Source organism: Accipiter gentilis, chromosome 34 (assembly GCF_929443795.1).
Source record: "Accipiter gentilis chromosome 34, bAccGen1.1, whole genome shotgun sequence".
Taxonomy (NCBI): Eukaryota; Metazoa; Chordata; class Aves; order Accipitriformes; family Accipitridae; genus Astur; species Astur gentilis.
The window spans coordinates 12,473,955-12,493,604 of NC_064913.1; the positions used below are offsets into that span (position 1 = coordinate 12,473,955).

General features: G+C 42.1%; 1 long non-coding RNA gene across 1 annotated transcript; it reads right to left on the bottom strand.

The window, feature by feature from the left end:
- Positions 1–12,485: 12,485 nt before the first annotated feature.
- Positions 12,486–18,517, bottom strand: LOC126034561 (uncharacterized). Its single transcript, XR_007504650.1, has 3 exons — positions 18,284–18,517; positions 16,059–16,732; positions 12,486–15,754 (listed from the first exon to the last, which is right to left on the bottom strand). It is a non-coding gene; the product is annotated as an uncharacterized LOC126034561 (long non-coding RNA).
- Between the last annotated feature and the right edge of the window lie 1,133 nt (positions 18,518–19,650).

A 19,650-nucleotide genomic window follows, 5' to 3' on the forward strand; every position in this document is an offset into this window, starting at 1 on the left:
CCACAAATAAAACTACAAATTCAATTTTTTAGTTTGTAGCCTCCCATTCAGACGAAACAGCCTTTGTACAGGAAAATGAACCAAAATAGGAAGTAAGCATGAAATTATGGGGGAAGGCAAATGGAAAAGATTCAGGATGCTCCTTACAGTAGAATCCTGCAACTGTGGCAATAGGCAGGGATGGAGGAATTGAAGTTTGGAGGAAAGACTTGTAAAAAGCCTCAAAGCAGCATGTTTGGGTGTTCAGGTGAGATATATTTCCCAACTTTGGGAGCATTTCTTTAAACAGCTGCCTAAGAGAAAGCCAGCTTATAGTTTGTTACGAACAGCATCCTTCCTCGTTATCCCCTGGCAGGCAGTCCATAAAACAGCAGTTGGGTCATTTTATGTTATTTTGTTCTTTTCTTTTGTTGTTTCTAAGACTTTACAACCTGCCTCAGCCTCCCGATCTGCAACGAAGACGTCGGTCTTCATCTTCGCAGCCCCTGCCCAAGAGGGTCCAGATCCCCCCGCGGGACCTCTGGGTGTTACTGCGCCCCAGTAGCTGGGCACGCATCCTGCCTCCTTCCCCTGGCCACAACCCAAAAAGGTGGAATTCGGCTTCGGGGGGTGGAGCTGGGCTCCTGGGAGAGCGCTGGAGGCAGACTTCCCAGAGCAACAAGGTGCTCCAGACACTTTTCCTTCAGCCAGCCAAGCGGAGCAGCAAGAACAGTCTTGTCTCGCCCATGGCATAAGGCAAACGAAAACGCCGTCCCAGCGCGATGTCCCCGTGGGGAGGGAGCTGGACACCGATGTGCACGGCCACAGTACTTGCTTTCTATTTGGCAGGCAGCGGAAAAACACCGCAAAGGCTTGCCGGTGAGAAGGATGTAATAGCTGGACTAGGTCAGGTAAATGCAGTTTTGCTGCTAATGGATCAGCAGGGGAGCTGCAGTGAGGTGTTTTTACCTGATGAAATCACAGCTGGGAAAGCAATGTTCTCACTGATTCATAAGCTGCAGATCCTGTGGAAATACAGATTTACTCCCATCACTCAAGTATTTATTAAGTTAATAAGTTTCTGAAGAAGGCAATATAATAACAATGAGAGTTTGTCTTCCTGAGCTAGCTCTCGTCCTTTCAACTTCTAACAAAGGAGCGGCTTTTCTGTTTATCTTCATTCCAGCTTCAAGTACTCGCTTTAGTGAAAAAGAAATATTTCCTTACTAAACTTGCAGGAACCCAAGAAGGTGTACATAAGTATTTGTAATGAACTGTATTGTTTTGGATATGGGTAAGCCGGGTACCAATAGTACAAGTTAACATTCAGCCCAAACTCAGATGATGCCAGAATAGTCTGGACAGCTGAAAAGGACATGAGGAAGGAACAAAGCAATGATTTTTTTTCTGTTTCTTTCTGAAAAAGGTGATCTTCAAGTTTCTCTTTTGTTTATCCAAAGCCAGGGCTTTACATACAGTTAAAGCATAAATTCAGTGATTTCACTAGATTTACAATGCATACTGAGCTAGTGCTATAACCTTTTCTTGATTTTTTGGCTAGTTTGCTTCATTTTATTTGGTCCTTAGTTTGGACAACGAGAATTTGTCTCAGTGCTGAACTGAGGATCTGCTTTTTAGGAGGTATGAGCTCCCAATAGTTGAATGGAGACCGATATTTCCTCCACACTTCTGAAATTCAGGCTTTCGGTATTAGAGGAATCAGTCATTCCTTGAATATTAGCCCAACTCCAATTCACAATTCATATGATTTTTCTCTTTTTTTCAGTGTTTTCTGCTACTGTGTTACACAACCCATAATCCGGTTTAAAGTTTCCATTTCCCACAAATATGGTGGGTTAGAAACTATTGTTTCAATACATCACTCCATCACTATAACACATTTCTGATTTTGCCCCATTTTTATCTTCTCATTCCACCAGTAGTATACTTGTTAAGTTATAATGAGCCGATGTTCAAATTCCATTATTAATAATAACCAAGTGTTACTTGGCTGGTACTTATGCATTTGTCACAGCTCAGGGGAGAGTAAAAAAAAAGGTTCTCCAAATATACCACTGGAGGAGGGAAAGGGAAGGAAAAGTGCCATCACAATCAAAAAAGGTGATGTGAACTTCATTTATAACTGCAGTTGCCTGTATAAATATTTACCCACATGCTACCTGTAAGCCAAACTATGTATGCCCCAGCAACTCACAGACCAACTCCCCTTCGGCAGCTCCTTAGCCGCGTGAGCAAGAAAATATACCCTGACAAGTGGCTCACCCCAAGATAAGGGAGGAAAAAGGCTCCGATGGGATCTTGCCATAGTTAAACACCCTGCAACTAATCAAAAGACAGCAGAGGTGAGAAGTATAAATGCGAGCTGGGTGGATCCACTCGAAAAGAAAACAGAATATGATACAGCTCGGTGTTATTTAAGGTTCAAGGTCGATGTTGAGATCCATGTTTCTATAATGTACGTAGATGGCTTACGCTTTATTGTTAACAATGGTAATAATAGGGAGGTTCAAGTGAATGAAGCAGGCGCATTTAAAGATAAAACACTGAAATAGTACAGTTAACGGAAAGATGATTAGTATTTCAGGACTTTTCCTGCCTTGAAATCTGGTCCTTAACAAGGCTGCATAACGGTCTGGAAATCCCGCTGTAGGCAGCGACAGAGGTGGTGGACGCAATACTGTTCTACGTTCCCTCTGCTTCTGTGAGAGCACTGTATGGATTCACGCGAGGACTGGGAGATAGTCACTGCCCCATCGCCATATTTATAGACCTCCCCAAATAGTCAGGGATTTGTGAGTGACCACTGGCAAACATGGCAAGTCTGGTCTGCTTTCAAATCATAAGGTCATAAACATATAGTTCAAGAGCACTGCGATGACTTCTACTTTATTGATCCATTTTTTAGATCTGTTTTATTAGTGCTATTTATTGGATTTATGAGTGATATTTGATTGCAGCCTCTGGGCCCTGCCATGCAGAGCTTTATTTTATCAAGCAGAGAGACTATAAGGTACACCAAGGAAATCAGATGATAGATAGAAAACGATTTCTCATTAATATTGGTGTTTCCCATTTGTGAGAGTTGTTCTGGTTTGGAAGGGATAAGCAGAGAGAGAATTTTCAGTAGTTTGGGGTACATGAAAGCCTTATAAACTTCAAGCTGTTTCCCTCCAATTTTCTGAAGGAGTGACCACCCCCACCCTGCTTTTTGGTTCTTTTTCTGTCTCAGATGCCTTCCTGCAAACCTCCTTTTGTCCCCTGTGCTCCCCCTGAGTTGGCAGAAGCTCAGTTCCTTCAGGTCGGGAAAGGAAGAACAGGCTGTCATTACTGGACGCAAGCATAAGCGTTCATTTCCTCACCCAGCAAAGTACCAAGCTGCTGCCAACTAACTCTACATCTTCTAGTATTTTGCGGTCTCCTCTGAATTTTTTTCATGACTTCCTTCAAATCTCTTCGTGACTCCTTGCCGACTGTGACCACAGTTGGAAAAAGGCTGACGCAAAGTAAAAGCGAGAAGCAGAGGTGCACAGATCCAAGCGTGAAGGATGCGTGCGACTTGGCAGAAGAGGGCGAGTTCAAAGGCACGGGTGGGAGCCCAAGTGGAAGGTGCCAACGGCTCCCTGGGAAGATTATCCGGGCACACAGGGCACTACCAGGCGATGCCACAGCCCGATTCGCAGAAGAACTCCACGAAACGGTGCGACTAATTGCAGAGGAAAGGTTATGCTTTTACAGAGCAATAAGGAGGTCTCGAGCAAGTTTATAAAAAGATCAGGTTCATCAAGAGACTAACACCTGGAAAAGTGCATTAAAACAGCTCTTCAGTACACTGGAAAGCTAGGCATATCATTTACTCATCGGCCTTATTCTGTGCGGTTTCATTCTTTGGTCTTCTGCCTCTAATACGATACTGACCTAGGAATATCATTAACAATTACTAAAAATAAGATATTAAACATATATTGCCTTTTTCATGTGGTGAGACTTCTAAAAGGTCATAATAACTTATTATTGGCAGGTAGTTGTCACAAGACCTATTAAACAGCACAGCCTGTGAGCTGAAAACAAGCTATTTATTTAAGGTTTTCTGTTTGCAGTGAGTGCCTTTTCACCTCGTTATATGGCAGTGTTTCTGACCCTGGTTTAGAGTTTTATAGAGAACAGCACGGGCTCAAAGGCAAATAAAACAATGACTGCTTTGGTACACTCCCATGTAAATAGTTCCTTTGTTAAAAGGCAGCTACTAAAACTTGACAATCTTTATCATATAAAAATAAGCATATGGACGCAAAGGAAAATCTATAGGCCAAGGAAAAGTAACCTCTTGCACCCAATTTTTTTCCTAACTCACACATTTTTACTAGAGAAAAAGAAGGAAGGGACAGTCTCAGACAACTTGAACTGGCTTTTGAACAGATGTTTCATAAACCGAAAGAAATGGTGCAAGGTTTTCCTAGTGTTAGACTAAGGGCGCTGGTCCAACAAGCACAGGGCTCTTTCCATTCAGCAGGTAGGGAGGGAGTGCTTGTTACACATGTCATCTTTTTACCACAGAAAATATGTATTCTGAATTAGTAGGTAAGAGAGAACTTTTGGAGTATCTTTGAAGAGGCATACCTGAAGTTTCAGAACAATTGCCAAGATGCTTTCTCATGTACGGCCCTGAAACTGAAGGCATAGCAAAGAAATTCTCCTAAATTGGCATGCTTTCTTCTTGTTTTCCCTGCTTTGTAAGTGATGTACTGTTCTCTTACAGGTGGCACTGTGCCATCACCTCCTCTGCTTCTGACATGTTCTTGCATCTTGAACCTAGTCTGAGTATTTAGTCCCTGTTGTTGGTTGGTTTTTTTTAATGCTGTGGGGACTGTTAAAGGAAAAACAAAGTCTCTAATTAGGAGATTTTTCCAGCTGGAGAAAGCAAAGTTCCAAAACTATATATTAAAAGAAGGGAGAACTTCCCCAAATGTCAATGACTGCCATAATAGGTCACACATTGTACAAGTGTTGTACTTCAAGCTTTTAAATGGAGCCATCAGAAACTGAAGCCTTTAGTGCCGACTGTACTGTAATGTGCAGAATGCTTTGTAATCCTTGAGATTAAAAGCAATACAATGTCATTTTAGATATTTTTCATCCTTAAACCATCAACCTATTTACGCTGGGGCTAAGGGCTATTATCTCCATTTATTTTGCGATGGACTGTGATAAAGACAGGCCAGGTGCCTCACAGAAGGGCGCAGAGGAGTCGGTGAGAAAGTCGGGACTACAGCCAACAGGGTACCTATGCTGCACTTTCTACAGCGTATGTTTGTTGCCACTGACCAGCCCTTGTTCTTCACCAGAGATTCTGTATTTGAGTAGGCATTCTGCAGAGAAAAAGATTTGGCAGCATCAAACATTGCTCGCTTTTCTGTGTATGCTGATTAAAAATACGCGTGTATATGATACGGACAAGTAGAGATCACTAACTACATAGATTAAAATGAATACTGTAACTGCTAATTTAGTTTCTATTTGCTTGCTGAAGCCGAGCCAGCAGCATGCCAGCACAAGTCAAAGTGGTGACACTTGTAATGGCAAAGCATTCCTCTGGGGAGGAGATGGGACACATCCGTGATTCTTCTGTGGCCGCGACAAAGGACACTGCGCAAACACCGGGAATCTGGGTGCTGAGTTTCTCGTGAATGTGAATACTGAAACCCACATCCGTCGGGAGCAAGAGGTCTTTAGCAAATTAGGAGAGCTACAGTGGTGCAGCACAGCTAAGGTGAGGAAAGATTATTCAGCCAACTGTAGGTCACGGCAGAGAAATATCTTTGAGTTATTGGAAGAACAACGTCCCTGCCAAAACCATCTGCCATTTTCCTTAATTTCCTCTGCAGCTGAAGCTAGGCCACGGTCAGCTGAAGGTACCAGGTTTGTCATGTATGGGCCACACGAACTGGGAGGGAGGAGAAGGTAAGGGAACATGACTGGAGACGGGGCAGGGGGCAAAAGGCAACCTGAGATGTGAGACAATGTGGTACAACAAAGAAGGAAGCGACCTGGTAGGAGGTGAAGAAGAGTCAAAAATGGAAGAAGAAACGTGTAGTCTAACAGCTTGCTGCTGCCAAAGGAGAGGTTCTGCCTCCCAGACCTCCACTTCGGTAGCACGTCTTCCTCCTGTCCACCCACTCTGGCACTCAGCGCTGTCTCAGGAAGGCAGTTCAGCTCACTAAACCATAGTAAAAACAGCCTTTCTTCTTTCTCAGGTTTTTTTTTCCTTACTCTCTTTCTCTCCCTTTCCTCCCCCAGCTAAGTCTGTTCTCGGCCAGAGCTCCAGGCTCAGCCGGGGCAAGAGGATTTCCCAGGAATGGGGATTCAGGGCGGTGGATGCAGGACTGCCGTCTTCCCGAGCAGGAGAATTGGGTCGGTCCCTCCCAAAGCTTCACCCCGAGCACAGCCATCCCGTTCTCAGGCAGTCGCAGGCACGTCTGCCTGCACGTTGAATCCGTACTGAATTCCCATCCAAACTGAGGGAGGAAGGGCAGATGGTTGCTGGCCTGAAGTCTAGGAGAAGCTCTTCGGGAGGCAATATTGCATTTAATAGATCTTTCTTTATTAAGTCTCATGATTCAGAGGGTCTGAATCAATCGTTTTGTTTGATGCTGCCATTGCTGTGACTTAGAGTGCCTAAAGAAAATTCAATCACAGACTCTGAGATTTTACTTAATCCTTTCAATCAGATCATGCCTGAGCACAAAGTTATTTAACAAAAGATAGCTGTTTAGTAAAAAGTGCTGTTGTTACATATGTGGATACATCCCTCGTGCTGTTACAAGATTCTCTTCAGGTTCTGACCTCACAAGTGTTTTAACCTCATCCTTTGAGCGTTAAACAGCTTTTGCAAATACACGCCAATGCTCCTATGCGAGAGTGGACACATAGAAGCCTATTTCTGCTGCTATTAGGTTGCAACAACTTCTAGGTTTTAAGGAGAAGGAAGTTATCTGAAAGACAGGGAAATTAGAAAGGGGAGGGATGGGAGAAGAGCTGAGAATTTCAAGAGGAGGCAGAGGCATCGTTGCTAAAAGCTATAGCATCTGCTGGAGGCACCGTCATATGGCTTGTAGATGAGGGGAGAGCAGAGGATATTGTCTACCTTGTAGTTCAGTAAGGCTTTCAACACTTTCTCCCATAAGATCTTCATACAGAAGCTGATGAAGTACGGGCTGGCTGAGCAGACACTGAGGTGGATTTAAAACTGGCTGAACGGCTGAGCCCGAGGGGTAGCGGTCAGTGGCACAAAGTCTAGTTGGAGACCAGCAACTAGCGGTGTACACCAGGGGTCAATACTGGGGCCAATCATCTCTTCATTGAAAAGGCACCTTTTACCTCAGGGACATGAATCCTAATTCACTACAATACACCACAACGCCCTTCTTTACTACTGATCACCTTGTTCATATGTAATATGAACAGGTTACAAAAAATATTTTGTAAATACTGCTAAAATTCTCCCACCGTTTTGCAAGGAAGGTAAGAAATTTGACAAGTTTTCAGAGAAACATTTATCAGTCTAGCTGATCTATCTGTACCATATTCCATTAATAAAATCCATCATAAAGTGCTTTCCTGCTCAGCTCAGTGTTATCATTGTGGTTTAATGCATTTATACAGCAGCAATATAGACATTTGCATTTTTTTTACCATGTTAACATGAAAGCCTGAATCAAGGACTGTACTGCTTCCACTGTTTCTTCGGTATTGCATATTACTCACTAGTCTTATCGGAAAACAAAAGACACTTGAGCTGATATTGTGAAGTGCCTCATATAAGAGAGAGCATTTTAAAAAACTCTCTTTCATGTGGTCCTCAGCAGCACTTCACATGCAAAGAGCTTGAGCTGACTCTCGACACTGTTGTTGCAGAAAGGAAAAGATGTTCTCAATCTCAGAAGTTTTAAGATTTCCCTGCAGATGGGATCGTCTTTGCCTGGTACATTTGTACATCTAGCATAACAGTAGCGCATTTTCAGACAAGCAGCCTCAGCAGTGGTATAACGTAATCATATTTGGGAGTGAGCGAGGTAGCCTTGCAAGAGTAATTCGTTCGCACGTTAGTTTTCTCCCCTGTGAGTCTACAGGGAATTGGAGCTGTAAGGGTTTCTGCTGATTGCAAGCGTATTTTAGTTTCTCCTCAACAGAAAAAAAAAGTGAAGCATCCTACCAGTAGAACCTCCATGTTGTAAATCCAGCCATGAGAGATTCAGGGTGCCCGATTCAGAGAAGTAACCTGATTAATGCAAAGTATAAGACTGCACTTTCTTCCAAGGTCTGTTTCTGAGTTAGAGTTTCACACGAGAAATGTTTCTGCAACTCTGGCAACTCCTCAGCTAAGGGATTTGGGTTTTTCTTCTTTCCCCTATCAAGGGTTGGTACTAGCTCAACGCTGAGGAGACACAGCGGCCGTTACCCCAGGACCTGCAGGTGGCCAGCACCCAGCTTGACCAGCAGCGTTGACCAGGTGGTTTGACATCCACGGAGCTAAACAAAAACCCCTTTACTTATTCTGTCAATTCAGATGTACAAGCTAGATACTACAACAGCTACTTTTTATACAGTAGGTCTCCACTCTGGATCTGGAACCCACAGTTCATGTCCCAAATATAATGTAAGGGGAGCATTAGAGGTTAGAGAGCCAGAAGACCCCCCTTCTGTGTAGTGGAAGATGCAGAGCTAGGCAACTGGTGTCCCCCCGAAATCACATCCCTTATTACTTTGAAACTCGCACTTTAAATCTGGCATAGACACATTTTCTCTGTTTGTTTTTAATGTATCAAATGTGATAAATCCGTATTTTTAACTCATTGCCTAGTAGTATCGTTTCCCCAGGGAAGGCTTTTAACATTCCTTCCAGCCAAGAAAAAAGTGAACTTTTGAACCACGGCTTCAAACTATTCAGCGTACTGACAACAAAACTACACATTCATATTGCTCGGTGAAGCCTACTACAGACAAGTTTTGTTGCAGTGACCCATCTAGAGTAATCACAAGGACTCACATGGTGTTTCTGTGGTCTCTCTAATGCCAATAATAACTGCAAAATCCTGTGTGCTACCACTACTGAAGTCTCAATGATATAAAAAAAAATATCTTTGAAGCTTTAGAAAACTTAAAGCTTCTGCTTTGGCCAGCTTTTTAATATGTTGGGTTTTTTTTTTTTATATATTACTGTAAAAGAGCCAGAACTAAAGGTAGAGTTCTGGGGCACCTCTACCAGGGGAGACAAGAACCCCATGCTGTTTTGCTCACTAGCATGGATGTAATATCCACGTGTACCTGGAAAATTAACAGGTTGAGTGGGTGGGGTTTTACAGGAGGCCTTAGTTCTTTCTCCATGTTTTCTTGGTTTATTTAAAACCACAACTTTCAACTTGTGGGTATGGCCTTTATGTAAAGCCAACAAAAACTCTTTAACAATAGCGTGATGCAAAAGAGCAAACTTCATGACCTCTGCCTACTAAAAAAACACAACCGAAAAATCGTATGGAGTCACTAGCACATGGACAGAAAACAAATTAATGGTAGTCATTAATTTCTGGTGAAAGAACCAAATATGTAAAAATGCTTACCTGAACATGCAATGAGCTACTTGGTGAACTAGATCATAGACCGATTTGTTCTGTAGTACAGAAGTTTTGGTCCCAGATTTGGGCTTCTCATATACAATATTGGGCTCCATATAAAATATCAGTTGTGACCTCAGTCAAAACTAGTATTAATTTTTCTCCCCTGCCACAAAAAAAACCACCATGAAGGCATGGAGAACTTGTGAGTAAACCTTGAATCTATAATACCTGGGTCCTTTTTGTTTTCCAGAATTCTACAACAAAGTAGTGACTATTTGCAAAAAAAGTGCAGCCATCCCACTATTCAGCTTCTTCTTGTCCACAATCCCAACTTCTGAAAGGGAAGTTCTGCCTCTGCGCACAAGAGGTGAATGTCACCTAAATCTAACACACATACTCTAGTCCAGACTTTGTGCCACACAGTAAGTTACTTAATTAGATACTCAAAAAAGAAAGAGGTATAATTTTTATATGGTCCCAGAAATTGCTAGTATTTAAGACAGAAATCCTTTCAGACTGGTTTGCCTTAAACTGCCCAGCAACTCTTAAAGACAGATGCTCGAGCCTGAACTCAGCTCTAACCTGTGTTGCTGCATTGTCTTTAATAGGGGTGGGAAAAGAGTTGGAAATCATGTGTTTGTATGAAAAAGATGTGACTGAGTATTAATTAGAAGCAGAAAGCAAGAAATACTTCAGAATGGACAGAATGGCCTTGTTTATGTAGACAACTTAACTTGCTTTCAAATTCCTCAAGGTATCTTTAACCCTGAGGTGATCCTGCTTCTCAGCAGAGATCACATTATTTCTCATGAGCGTACAAAACATGGTTCGTGCCAGAGAACTGGCCACTGTGGGGAAAAACTTAAAGAATGACATCCCGTCTGCTGTGTATGTGAACACGGCAAGCAAGCCTACAAGCAGCATGGCGAGTCCTTTCAGACAGAGCCTGTCCTGGCATCTCATCTGTGCTTTCTTGTACAAAAAGCCTTCGAGAAAAGGAACGCTTCTGAGTGCCGTCCACACCCACAAACAGATGTAGAAGTGGAAAGCTAATGCAGCAATTGGCCACGATAAACTCTCAAGAGAGATTTTGTAGCCCACAATTAGCCAGGATAATCCCAGCCACGTAGTTTGTCTCCCATGAAAACCGTTTGACCTCAGATTTCTTTCTTGGAGCGTGCAGCTGGGTTTTTTTCTGTGTCCCTCCCTTGGGCATTCAATGGAATAGCTCTGTTTACTAGTGTTTCAGCCATTCCAAGTATAATATGAGGGTGTCAAAAATGTAATGTTATTTCAGGTTTACGAACTTAAATTAATGGCATGGTCAGTGGCATGTGATTAAAATAATATAAAAATAATGTAATAAAATGTAGAAATGTTACAAGATATTAAAGCTCTCTCAGAAAGGGAGACCTCACAATTTCTTGGAGATTTTCAGAGAAAGTTCCTTTCTAGAAGAGTCTCCATTTTACATTTAGAATAGTTACATTTTGAACGGTCTCAGATTTGTTGGAGTTCCATCCAAGGCAACGGCAGGTATACATCAAAGCAGAAGCCCTGATTCTCTGTGAATAAATATCACGTAGTAGCAAAGTATTGTAGCGTTTGTTATCTTTAGTCCTATATAAAGACGACACCCAACTTGTTAGTTCAGCACCTCATGCTCTCATAATAACACCACTTCAACACCCTTCTGATTTTATGATGCACTCAAAATCATGAAACTGTCACAAAACATTTAGCAAAGAGTTCTTGGGCAATAGCTGAATCCTAAGATTCCCAGAAGAGTCCTTCTGACCCTCAATTGTATTATCATCTCAAGGAATCATACATAGTCAATCAAGCTGATGAGTTTTACAGTATGTCATTTTCTTACTCCAAGCCCTACGTTCGTGCATGAAACACACATTGAGAATAGTGTGAATACCAGTTTAAAGGTGCTCTGTAGGGGCTATTCTTCATGATGAAAACCATAAGCATAAAATCAAGGCCACCGAGTTGGGAATTTTCTTTCTGAAAACTGTATTAGTTTGCATAGTCCTAAATCCCACAGTTCATCTCCGGGTGGTAAGTATTCAAGGGCAAAACTATAAGGGGTAAGCAAGGGAAGAAACAGCTCTACATTGTTGTCTAACAGTATTTTGACATCAGAAAACTACTGTATTTTTTACATATACTAAGAGATGCTTATTCCAAGTTGCGTGTATGATTCACGTGCACAGGAGTTCAGAGTATCAACAGTGGTATTGGATTTCAGAAGCTATAAGTAAATCATTCTGATGGAAAACAAAATAACACGATCTCTGCCAACCAGTTCCCGGAAAATAAACCACACGTGTATAACTTATGAAACAAGGAGGCAGAGTTTCCGTTAAATCAGCTTGTCTGAAACATCTATAATTTTTGATTGGTATTCAACAAGTACGTTAGCGTGTACAGAGGCTAGAGACAAACCAAGCTGCCGCTGGGAGGTTGGGATCATCCTCCTGAAACTCCGTTTCAGGTGAACAGCTAGCCAAAAACATGATGCGTAAATGCTTCATAGTATTCTTGGAAGCTGGCAGTCGGATCTAAAACACCATAAGCTGTCCCACAAGGGTGAACTTTAATCCTATTAGCAAGTTCAGTAGCCCAGCCGTGCTTTCAACCTGCTTTGGGCCTGCTGGAATCTGCACACAAATAATAAATGCAACAGCAGCTACATTTGCAACTTGCTGGTTTGCACTCAGGGTTGTTACCGTATGATCTATATCTGCCCAGAACAAGAAAAGAACCCTCGCTTAACATTGCCAGTGGAATACTCGGCCACATCTCTCTTCATTCCTCCCTCCCCATGCATTTGAAAAGGAGTTTATCACTGGAGCTACTGTTCAATGTGGTGACACCATGAAGTGTTTTCTAGACAACAAAGAACTGAGGTAGAAAGCTTTGGCCTTTCCAAAACACAGAATTTCAACTAATATTGGGAATATTACTAAATTAAAACTTGAAAGCTTGGTAAAATTCCACCTTTGCACTGAGCAGCTTTTCTTTAATGTGCAAACCCTAAGGAAACAACACAAGGAAAAAAGAGAGAGAAACGCAGCATTTTGTGATACTGTCCACAGTATTATACAACATGGTTTACTATAATGTAACAAGTCATTTGGGATCTTATCTGGAGTATTTTCTTTATCTATGCATCTTTTTAAACTGTTCTTATTACAAACTCTTTTGCTTTCAATGCTCATTCATCAGGAGGGCCTTTGTTATCTGAAGGCTAAGTAAACAGGAGGGAAAACAAGCAGCCCAAGCTATTGGATGTCACCAGGCAATGTCTTACTGCCACCTTGTGTTGAGCAAAAAATATGACTAGTTCATATTCCACAGACATTTAAACCAGAAAAAAAGCTGTTCAGAAAATAAACAAGGAAAACTTTCAGGAAGGTAGGTGTGAATACTTGAATACGTATATAACATTGTAAAAATTGCTTAAGAGTTCATAAAAAAAGAGGAAAATGTTTTATTTTGATTTCAAATTTGTCTTCGCAAGCAAGTGGCAAATGTCCACTAATGGTTAACAGCCTTTTGACTGTTAAAAGCAGGAAAAAGGGTAATTTTTTTTCCTGGGGAAAATTAATGCACATTTCTGATTTTATTCCCTGTATAGATTTTTTTTTTACAGTTACATCACGAATAATGGGATTTCTTGAGAAGCTAGAGAGATTTTTATCCTACTCTTGGGCTATTTTTCAAACATTGCAAACAACACTTTTCACACATCGGTACATCCAAGTAATGAAAAATTCCTACAGTGCTGTAGCTTCTTACAGTTCAGAATAAATCCGCATCCTGCAGACAACTTTCCCACCCACTAGATAAATCATATACAATGACAGGATTGGTCCTTGCACTTTAACAACTTACAAAATCATTGCTTAAAAGAAAATCTGTCCTCTGGTAGCTCCACAGAGATTAGTTTTCCTTGTGAAGCAATCACTGCGCAGCAACACATACACGCACACACATGCACGAGCACGCACAGACAAAGCCAAGAAATGGCAAACTCTTCTGCGGCAAACGTTTGACATTACAGAACGAAGATAAAAGAACATAGTTAATCAAGTACGTATTAATGACGCTACCATTACTATGGGTTTGCTCTCTATCCATCATTACTAGGTAATGCTGTCCCTACCGTGATGGCTCACTGAACACCATCCTTTATGCTTTAAATCAGTTGGTTTTAACTTGGAGTTTGCAGACCCCTCAAAGTCCTGCGGACTATTTCTAAGGTGCCTGCCAAACCAGATTTTTAAAAAGAGGATGTTTTTAAAAGAGCACCTATCTTTTGTAATTAACTATATATGCAAACTTTTCAAAAGGCTTGACTTCTCCATTGGCCAAAATTTAAAGATCCACAACCTGTAAGAGGTAAGAAAGGACCGAATTAAAGCTCAGACTTGGGGGGCCACCCACAATTGCAACATTTTCTTTAGAACAACACATACTTTTATCTTCACACCTGTTGAAATCAATAAAATGGTACCTTCAGCTTAACTGCTTAGCATGATGCCAAGCACCAGTTATAAACTGCTTGAGGTTTTTCAAGTTTGTCATACTATCATGGCTATAGATTTCTTTAGCGCAGTAGAAAACATGATTATTAGACAAGTCTTCAGTAAATCAGAAAGTATCTTGGGGTGATAATATTGATTAGTGAGAAGTGGTTGCACTAATTCCATCATCATCAAATGGTTCACATGAGCATTACAAAACAGTAATGGACTAAAGATATGCAAGTTTTGCCTCCCAGAAAGTCAGTGCTTGTGATGCCATTAGTCCCAGCACAAAAGAACAGAAGTTCTATAGCTTCATGCAGTATGATAAATGAATGAACTAGTTACTTAATTTTGTGTGGATGATAAAGACTCTTTGCAGATATTTTTGACCACTGCTAACACCAAGTCATAAAACTGAGCTTGTTTAATGTACTTGATGGAGACACAATGCTGTCTCTCGAGGGTTCATTGACTTTAGTCACTGCAGACTGTCCTAAAGGCATTATTTGTAGTTTTGGTAAAAATGCTTCTACAGAAGGAAGAAGAAAAAAACAAAAAACAAACAAAAAAACAACCAACCAAAAACCCCCAATAATAATTAAATACATATAATATGAATTACCACTTCGGTTTTGATGTCTGTAACCAGAATAAATCTTCCCGCTTCCATATTAACTCCTTGCTCATCATAAGAAACTTTTATCCACTACTATTATTTCTAACTAGGAAAATCTGAGCTTTTGGCAGTCATGGGAACATATTAACAAGGTCTAAAAGTAGTGAGTTGCAGAAGATATGGCACAGCTTGAAAAGCACAAAACAGGGGACTGCTTCATATCCAAGCGAACAACCCAAGACACGCTGCCTGTGACTGCTGAAAAGAAAAGACTAAAAAAAAATTAATTAAAAAAAAATAGCTCAAAGACAGGAATAGAAATGAGAGAATCAGAAAAGGGGCAGAAAACACATTATTTCTGCCCCAAATCCTCCTTCCTGTTAAGAAATTTTCTGAGAGGAATTTTCAAACTCTAGGACTCATAGTTTTGAGTGATCTCTTATAGTACCCATGTCAGGCTCCCCCTAGGTTCCACAGCAATACTTTTCCTGCCCCAGACCCTCCTTTCTTCCCAGCCACCTCTGTTTCCTCAGGAGCCCTTCAAGTTTTGGCAAGAGTCGCATCATCCGGCCTCAGTTCTGGTGGTCAACGAGAGGTTAGAAGGCAGCTCTCCTCCTACTACTGCTCTATTTGTTACTGGCCTTGCCTTCTTTCATTTAATTTCCTCATCTTTCTCCTCATCTTTGCCTTCCCCTTTTGTTACAAAAAGCAGCAGCAAGCCATACCCCCTTGTTCAGTCCCAAAAGTGCTCAAAGTCACTTAAGTCAGAGACCCCTCCTGGTTATAAGCAAGAAAGATGACGGCAACGGGGAGTTTCTCGGACTTTATTACCCAAGACAGCTTCCATTCTGTCACTCTTCAAGTCTCAGTTGATCGTAGGGCTCCTAAATATGTAATAAGGTAATGTTTCTCTGAGCCTCTCCCAGTCTTCATAACCTACTCCGTGTATACAGCCACAGAAGTGCCTCATGGTCTCACTCCAGATCCTGCAAAAAGCACACTTGTGGTCAGTGTTCCTGCCTGAAACACAAAGATCCGTGAGGCCAAATACCACAAAGTTATTAGAGATCCGTGCGTTTAAATCTCTCTAAGAGTAAAGGAGAAGAAATTGAGCTGGTCTCTTCCATTGCAGCGTTGTCAAATCACCCGTGCTCATCCAGCTGCCCTGCTTTCCTCTGGCAGGACGTGGGTGTAAGTAAAAACTGCTAAAAAATGGTTGCTTAAGACTAGAGATGTCCCTTCCACACTACAGGGAGAAAACTCACGCATACCCACAGGTGAAATACCCACCAGTATCAAGGCTGCACAGTATGGACTGGGCTGATAAATCCCCAGGAAATCCAAATGCTGGCGTCTGATCCCAGCGAACCCTTGACAGTGTCACAGCCCTGAAGCTGTTCAGCTGGAAAAGCCTGTCTGGAAGCCCCAGCATGTGAACTGTGCCTTTGGTGGTCTTTGAATCAGACTTGGTTGATGGCAGCCGTTGGTGACTTTTAGCAGACTAGTATTTTCTCCTACTCCTGTCTGTAAAACCAAAAGAAGTCACTCATTTCATTACGAGAACGAGGTTCAGCTGCTTCTTCTTACAAGAGTTTGAGGGATTTCTTTGTTAAATTCTTAATTCCTTGCTCAGGGTTTGTGGCTGAAACAGCTCTATATTGGTTTAACTTGCCCGTGATAAAGAAAACACAAGAGAAAACGTATGCTTACACAGCGGCCCATTGTGCTGTGTAGGTTTACCCGCACCATCATGGACAATGGCTGCTCAGCTGCCAGTATTTAACAATAAACAAACATTAACGAATAAAAATGTTGGACAATAAATTTAATTACCGTTGGGGTGTGTGGGGGGGTTGTTTTTTCTCTTACATAACACGAAGGAAGAAGTTGCTCAGGAAGGACAGTCAGTATTTCAAGCAGAGGAGCTATGCAAGTAAATCATCGACGGAAAGAGAGCCCTGCATCTGGGACAGATAAAAGGGAGCTAAGCAGCCAGCAGGATGCAAAATGACAGCTGTTGAAACCACATTTCTAACTGCTGTGGCCAATGGTTTGATATCTCTGAGGAACAAGCAGGCAGCAATGGGGGAGTGGGACACAGAAAAACAGAAAAGATCAGCGTATTATTATTTCTATTGTGACCAGACTGTCTGTTCCTGTCCAACTTCCATAATAGCTAATTAGCAACTGCCAGAGTTTACCACATCCAAACATCTGGTTATCCAGACCCTGCTTTCCTCTCTAAAGCTTTAATGAATTTTAACATGTTTGAAAGAGCATTTCCCTCTGGCTTACCGAGATAAAACAAGATATAAACAGTCCCCTTGGGCCTGGTACATCCTCTGCTCAGTAGCGTTCCCAAAATGGCTTATTCCCCTATCCTCCCAGGCAATTTCTTTGCCCCCAGATCTCCTAAAAAAAAAGGCATCTGGTGAAGTACACAAAAGCCCTATGCCTTACGAGAAGGGCCATTCCCCCCACTCTGTCCAGGAGCGAGAATAAAGCTGCTGAAGAGGGTACTTCTTACTATCAAATACTGGGATGGGGTTTTGCAGCAGTAGAGGATGGTACCCCCCGGCTCTGAGGCTTCCTTCGCGTGCTGCCTCCATCCGTGACGGAGCGCTCCTCTCATCTGCAGCAGCTGGGCTGTGAATGCTTCCAGCCCTTGACTATATTTTTATACTGCTTGTATCAACCAGACCTCCACAATTATCTCTAGTGTGAGCCTTGCTAAGCATGACCCACCCTCTCTAAAATACACGGATTTCATGTTAAATCTGGCTGGCTGGCAGGAGGAGGTTGGGAATACAGCTGGCAGTCCAAGTAAATGCAATCAAAACCAACCTTCTAGGAAAATAACAGAGTCCAACACGACAGTGTGAAAGGATGAAAGGAAGGGAGGTGGGGGGAACTGACCCGACACTCCAGTAATTCCTGGAATTACTCCAAACTTGCTTCACAAATTTCCTATTGTGTTCCTTCACGTGATGCTCATCCAACTTCTTATTCTGAGCACCCAGAATACCTCACAGGCCGGCAAAATGTGTTTAATCCTGTAACTTTGTACTGTCAGTACAAAGAAGCCAGAAAGAATTGTGTCAGTGAAAGCTTCCATCCAAATTTCAGTAAGGTACTTCTGCACTGCTTTGGGAAGTCTTATTCAGCCGTTCATTCACGTTAGCTTACACCGAAACCAGTTACATGAATGAAAAATCTGGCTGTGGTACCATATACAGAGAAAGGTGGTAAACAATATATTAAGTCTGACAGGGTGTCTGGTGAGAAGTCACAGCGTACTGGATAAAGCTGTGCAGTTTTTTGCTCTTTGCACAGAACTACTACATCAGAGGGAGAGAAAGGCGATAGTATTTCTTTACGCAGCCCTGTAAGCCTGCTGCTGTACCCACTGAATCCTCTTCTCTGTCAAAGACTCTCTAACAATAAGGAAATTCAGAAAAGAAGGCAGAATAAGTACATAGCTGAAGGATGGAATTTTTTTTTCTGCAGCCACTTACTTCAAAGCACGGGTGATTACCACAGCTACCGCTCCTACCGGTTCCTGTTTCTCCTAGTTCCCAGTCGATTTATTGTCATTATTTCCCCTGCCTTCTCACTACAAAACGTCTCAGCTACCTCCCTCTACCACCTCCCAGGCGCCGTTCCATACGCATAGTCAGGCAGCAGTACAAGGCAACAAGTAAAGCAGAATTTTGTGTCTAGCTCCAAAACTCATCTTAGAAATGAGAGCATACCTGCCACTTTACCCGTAAAGTCATGGGAAGAAGAGATTTGTCCCTTTTGACTCAGGAAGTTAACCAATTTCATTTTCCTTTCCCCCTTCCACATCCCTAAGATAATGCCTTGTTCTGGAAGGCCTGTCCTTTCCTGGCATTTTCTCTTCTTCTTTTTGGATTTTTTCCATACACACGCACATACACGCTCAAAATGTTTCCACTATAGTTTGTTCTCTGAGTCTTGTAGCTCAGGTTTTGGGAGAGCTTGTCAGAGAAAAGGGAAAGATGAGAGATTTGGCTCAGTGAACCTTCTTCAGCCTGCCAAAATCAAATGTGACAGCAACAGACCAGCATAGCAGGAGGCATCAATGATGGCTACAAGACTAGAGACACAGACCTGTGTCACAGGAGAACGTTATCCGTAAATCTCGCACATTGTCTCAGCTGGAGGCCACCTCTGAAACCTCAACTACTGGTCTCTGAGGCAGGATCTCACGGTTGCATGTCATGTTCGTTTTGGACTTCAATTTTCTAGGAAAAGCAATGCATTAACTTTCAGTGTCCAAAGATTAACTTTTTTTAATACTCCTTCACAGGAACAATATATTGGTTATATTCCAATATAACAGGTTATATTCCAGATTTCACCTGGAGATCCCCTTACAGAGGTCTTCGTGGCACTTGAGATGATGGAGTTCTGACTTTTATTTTACCAGAGTTTGAGTCCTCTTAGTCATCACTTGAATGCATTCCTATACCCACCTCGTAGCCACAGATTTGTCACTGGCTACTGACACAGCGGTGAGGAGTATTGAACACATGCATAGGTTTACATCTGTGTGGGGCCATTATATCTGATAGATTCTGTCTGAGAGACTTCAGGCATCCATGTAATCAGCCTGTGAGATAACGCACACAAAAAAGCAGCAGCACAATTACGCCGCCAGACTGAACTTTGGCATTTCCTGACGTTCAGTGGTTAACCGTGTAAACGTGCTCTTCGGTTAATGTCAACTTTCGTATTTAATTCCCCTGGGATTTGTTGTTTGTTTGTGATTTTCCTTTGAGGATAACGTTTCAAAAGGCTAATCCCTACCGCTTCAAAGCTATGCTGCTCAGACAATAATTACACAGCAACTATGCAAATG